Source organism: Pongo abelii, chromosome 5 (genome assembly GCF_028885655.2).
Source record: "Pongo abelii isolate AG06213 chromosome 5, NHGRI_mPonAbe1-v2.0_pri, whole genome shotgun sequence".
NCBI classification, from domain to species: Eukaryota; Metazoa; Chordata; class Mammalia; order Primates; family Hominidae; genus Pongo; species Pongo abelii.
Window position 1 is genome coordinate 143847484 of NC_071990.2, and position 6000 is coordinate 143853483.

At 37.6% G+C, this 6000-nt stretch overlaps 1 long non-coding RNA gene across 1 annotated transcript in view; it reads left to right on the plus strand.

Annotated features, from left to right (window-relative positions):
- Positions 1–6000, plus strand: part of LOC129060087 (uncharacterized) — a 54325-nt gene extending 48325 nt beyond the window's left edge. Inside the window, exon 5 of the long non-coding RNA XR_008526492.2 lies at positions 4896–6000. This is a non-coding gene — a long non-coding RNA (uncharacterized LOC129060087). The remainder of the gene's footprint in view (positions 1–4895) is intronic.

Consider the following 6000-nt stretch of genomic DNA (forward strand, 5'->3'; position numbering starts at 1 on the left):
AACTATCAGTATTACTTTGCACCTTCATTTGAAGGGAAAAACATTTCTACTGAGCTCCTTTTAAAGAACATTATGTTTCATTGTTCTGTTCCACTTCAGAGCTAATTTTTTTGTAGAAGTGAAATGTGGCCAATTGCTCATCTTTTTTGTTTTTTAAATTTTATTTTTAATTGACAAATAATAATCAGATATATTCATGAGGTACAAGGTGATATTTTTATACATGTATACACTATGGAATGATTCTATCAAATAATTAACATATCTCACCTATTTTTTGTAGTGAGACCATTTAAAATTTATTAGCAATTTTGAAATACATGATACATTATTATTAACTATGGTCAAGATGCTGTGCAATAGATCTTATTCCTCCTGTCTAACTGAAACTCTGTTCCCTTTGGTCAATCTCTCCATCCCCCATCCTCATCTCACCCCTACTCCCAGCCTCTGGTAACCACCATTCTAATCTCTACTTCTATAAGCTTAACTTTTTAAAGATTCCCCATATAAAAGAGATCATGCACTATTTGTTGTTGTTGTTATTACAGAAATCCTGTCATTTATGGCAACATGGATGAACCTGGAGGAAATTGTGCTCAGGAGAAGAAGCCAGGCTCATCTTCTCTCAGGCTATTCTATTACGGTTTCTGGCCCCTCCATTCCACCAACACTACATCTGTCTCAGTTACTAGACAACTCTATGTTGCCATATCCAAAAGTCTCATTTTTATATCTCTCATCAACACTAGTACTGCTAAGCCCTTCCTCCTTCTTGAAACATGTTCCTCTTTTGACTGTGACAACTTCCAACTCTACTAGCCATTTCTTCTCAGTCTTCTTTGCTACCCTTTCTTTCCTTTAAATGTCAGTTTGTCTTGGGGTATAGTCTCAGCCCCCTTCTCCTTTCTATATGTCTCTCTGGTTAGCAGTCTGTCTCATTCACAGAGCATTAAATGCTACCTGTTTGCTGATTATTCCAAAATCTGCTGTTAAATTCCAGATATATGTGCCAATGATCTATTTTGATATCTTTACTTAGGCATCTAGAGGCATCTCATATTTAATATGTCCCCTTTCCTTCAAAACTACCCTTTCTCCAGCATTAACTTTTACCCACCACTATCCATGCAGCTGCTCAAGCCTAAAACACGAGTGTCCTCCTTGAACCTTTTCTTCTCCATCTCCCACATCCAAACCATTATAAGTTCCATCACCTCAATCTCCAGTATTTATCCTGAATCTGTGTACTTCTCTGTCTGGTTTTATTATCAACACCCCAATTCAAGCCACCATTATTTCCTACCTAGATTGCTGCAATACCCACCTGAGTGGTCACCAGGTGACCAGGTATATTAGTCAGGGTTCTCCAGAGAAGCAGAACCAATAGGATATATGCATGTATATACAGAAACAAATATACTGTAAGGAATTGGTTCACACAAGTATGAGAGCTGACAGTCCAAATACTATGGGGTGGGCTAGTGGGCTGGAGACCCAAAAGAATGAATGTTCCAGATTGAGTCTGAAGGCTGCCTGCAATAGAACTAGGAAGAATCGATGTTGCATATGAAGTCCAAAGATAGTCTGCTGAAGGTTTCTCTCTTGCTCAGGGAAGGCTGAGCTTTTTGTTCTATTCCGGCATTTAACTGATTGAGTGAGACCCATCAACATTTCGAGTAATCTGTTTTACTCAAAGTTCACTGATTTAAATGTTAATCTAACCCATAAAATGCCTTCACCGAAACATCCAGAATAATGTTTAACCAAGTATCTGGACACCCTGTAGTCCTGCCAAATTGACACATAAAATTAATTATCACAACATGCTTTCATTATTGCTCCTCTGTAATCCAACCTCAACCTAGCATCTAACTGTCAAGTCCCTATTTAAATTCCTTAATTAGGCCAAGCATGGTGGCTCACACTTGCAATCCCAGCACTTTTGGAGGCAAAGGCAGGTGGATCCCTTAAGCCCAGGAGCTCGAGACCAGCCTGGGCAACATGGAGAAACCCCTTCTCTACAAAATATACAAACATTTAGCCAGGCATGATGGTGTGTACCTGTAATCCCAGCTACTCAGGAGGCTGAGGTGGGAGGATCACTTGAGCCCAGGAGGTTGAGGCTGCAGTGAGCCATGATGACGCCACTGTACTCCAGCCTCTGAGGGGACAGAGTGAGACCTGTCTCAAAATAAATAAAATAAAATAAAATAAAATAAAATAAAATAAAAATTCCTTAATAGCATATCACTGAAAATAAAATTCCATTCTGTACCTTGACTTATAAGACTCCACATGATCTGACCCTGCTTGTATGTCTGCTTTCCTATTTTCTCCCCTTTACCCATTATGTTTTACCCATACTTACCTTCTTTTCTGCCTCTCAAGCTTATTCTATGTTTTCCTGCCTTAGATTTTTGTAGTAAGTAGATCCCTCTGCCTTGAATGTTTTTCTCCTAAATTTAGGCATAGCTGGCTCCATTTTGTCAACCAGATCTCAAGATTTTAAGTGTCACCTTCTTGGAGGTGCTTTCTATGGGTACTCAACATAAATAAGCACACGCCATTCTCAGAGTTATTTTTTCCATTATTTTAAATACTTGCTGCTTAGTTTAGATAATAGCTTCACAAATTGCCATTGTATTTCCTTTTCAAGAAAATAATCAAAATGTGCTCTAATATATCTAAAATCTAAAGTCAATTGTCTCTTCATTTCTATAAATAAATTATTGGCTGCATAGTTCTAAATAAAATGACATAGTTCTAAATAGTGTGCCTATCCTTTTAAATTAATCAACTTTTTCTCCAATTGTAAAAAAAAAAAAAATCTCTGATATTAAATTCTGCATCAAGAGGCCTCATATAAAAGATATTTGATTTGGTTTCACGACGTGTTTACTTCTATTCCAGTTTATCATTCTCCCATGGGGAATTTGATTTTGCTTTCTGTCATGCACACATACAGATGTACATACAATTTCCATTTTCTGCCAAATCCCTGGAAAACTACTTCACTTTGATATTTTAAAAACAGATCACAGAAAACTTGTACAGAATCAACTCAATAAAGCAAAACTATTACTTCCTGTTTGTGCTTGTCTCTTTCTGGCCAGACTTTTCATTGCACATCAGCAGTATGTCTATTGCTCAACAGTTGAGAAATAATGAAAAGATAAAGTTTCCCACATAAAGTAGATCCTTTTAATTATTTAACTATATTTGACAATTGATTATATATTGCTTTATTTCTTCATTAGATAATAAATATCGTATCAATCAGGATCAGCTAGATCACACTTAGTAACAACTCCAAATCTTAGTGGCCTATAGCACTGAAAGCTTATTTGGGGCTCATGCAGTATTTCCCCTGTAGGTTGGCTGGAGTAGCCACTCCACATCCTCCTCACTCTGGAATCCAGGCTGGTGAAATCTCCACCACTTAGAATATGGCAGGTTGCTGTGTCAGGAGGAAGAAAAGATGACAAATTGCGCTCTACTTCTTAACAGCTCCTGCCTCAAAGTGACACACGTCGTTTATACTCATATCTCATTTGCCAAACCAACTCATTACCATGCCTAACATTCAAAGGAAAGGGAAGAACAATCCTACATGGTTTGAGAAGAAGCAGCACCCCAGTGGCAAGCAGCCCCAATAATTCCCACAGCTATATCATGTAGAAATAGCAAAAAAAAAAATCATGTATAATTGTATAAATTAACAAGAATCCAGCCAATCGTACTTTGCATAATGTCAGTCATCCAACAGTTTAGATATCTGTTACGAAAGATTGGACTAGATAAGAATTAGGTCTCTTCGACTTCATATTTCCGTGTCATCATATTTCCATTCTCCTTGAATTAATATTTTTATTGGTGCTGCAGTATTCATTATCTTACCCAGTGCTACTGCAATGACTTCCTAACTTCTCTCCTTGCAGAAGTCTTCTTTATTATAGGTGCATTCTGATTAGTTTTCTACAACATTGCTTTAATTCTGTGGCTTCCTTGCCAACAAGATAAACAAAAACAAAAGACAAACAGCAAAAAATAAGCTTAACTGGTTCTGCATGTCCTGTAGGATCAAGTCAAACGCCTTAGCCTGACTCTCCAAACCTTCCACAATTTACCGTCAATCAGCCATTCTCTCCTCATTGGCTTCTAGAATCTACCACTGTAGCCAGGCTATTCGTTCACATTCCCACAATTTTTTTTTTTAAATTTTTCATCTTTTCCTACATTGTTGCTAAAATAGTTCCACTGGTTCAAACTGTCAGTGTAAGTCCAACCTATTCTTCAGAATTAATTAGAATTCCATCTTACCATGAAAGTTCATTCTGCAAAACCTAGGAAGTTTGACATTGACTTGAGGCAAAATCTTAGAATGTAATGTTTTCTTAATTAACAACTTTTATCAAATACTTAATAAGTTCCAGGCAGTGAGTTAGCTGCATGTGTTAGAATATCTCAGACTTACCATGTCCAAAACTGAACTCTTGAGTTTTCTCCCCAAAACTGTTTCCCCCCAGTCTTCTCCAACTCAGTGATTAAAAACTCCATTCACTCAGTTGTGTAAGAGAAATATTTCAGAGTATTCTTTGTCTCTGCTTTCTCTTATACTCAATATCTAATTATAAGCAAATCACCTTCAAAATATCCCACATCCAATTACTTCTCATCACTTCCTTTTTGACCACCGTAATTCATATGATACAGTATTATCTCTTACCTGGATTATGCAACAGTCAGCTAAATAGTATCCTTGTTCTTACTTTTAAACTCCCTAGTGTCTTATCTTCTACATATGTCAGATCATGTTCTTGTCTATTCAGAAACTTCCAGTGACTTCTGTAGGGAGGGAGATTAAAACCTTTTTTTTTTTTTTATCTTCTTAGGTTCAGTGGCTTGGGCCTATGAATTACACTTCAAAAAGACAGATCAACAGGAAAAAAGGACCCCAGAATTTATTTATGCATGCAATGTACATATATATAGAAGAACTCAATGATGGGTAACTCAAAGGTGTGATTAGAATTTGTAACTTATATACCATCTTAACAAATAAAGATAAGTCTGTGGAGAACTGACGAAACAAAAGAAAAGGGGTTTAGGCTCCCAGGAACAGTAAATTGTGGGAAAGTAAATATATAAAGGGAAACTAATGGAAGATAAGGATTATTTTAGTAAGGTTTGTTTGTGCAGACCAATGTTGGTGCTGACATTCCAACTTCAGTAATAATGGTTGTTTTCCTCTTTGTGGTATGGGAGAGGGAAGGAGGAACACCTTCACAAAGGGACATTCATGTCCTGCTTTTAGGCAAATCAGGGGAGGACAAAGAGCTCTTTCTGTGTTTGCTCCTTCCTAATTGCCTTCAGCTCAAAATAATCATTATGCCAATGTAGCATATCATGGGGTGGCATATCTTGATCCCCTTCACTAGTTTATCTTACAAAGCCTGTTCTACTGCTCACAAGGTACATAACTTGGCCTACTGCATTCTCTTAGAGAAAAATGAGAAGCTATCTCTTCTCTCATGTTAGGAAAGAGGTTGGGTTGGGGAAGGGCAGTTTGTGAGATCAGGGAGTTGAGTGGTTTCCAAGAGAAGCTGTGTACCCTGCCCCTCAGATAGAGGCCCAGGAAGGAGGCAAGGCCACAAAGAGAGAAGGGCTGCTTGGAGGGGGCCAGGCTTATGAAGACTGTGATAGGCCATCAAGGGAATCAAGAAAGAGCCTGAAAGAGCCTCACTTACCTGACTGACATCCTATGTGGACCAACGGCCAGCAACCGAAAGGTTGATATCTACTGACACAAGTAAGTCAAAGACCACTTTCTTCTACCCTCTCTGCTGAAGAAAGCAAGAAACTTGATGAAACAGGAGGACTTGGATTAAGGCAGAATGAAACACAAACATAGACATTTCCAATTGGGTTGAATTATTTACAAATATATATTTATTAATCTACTTGATTTGTAGAATAAAATTTATATATACTCCCTGG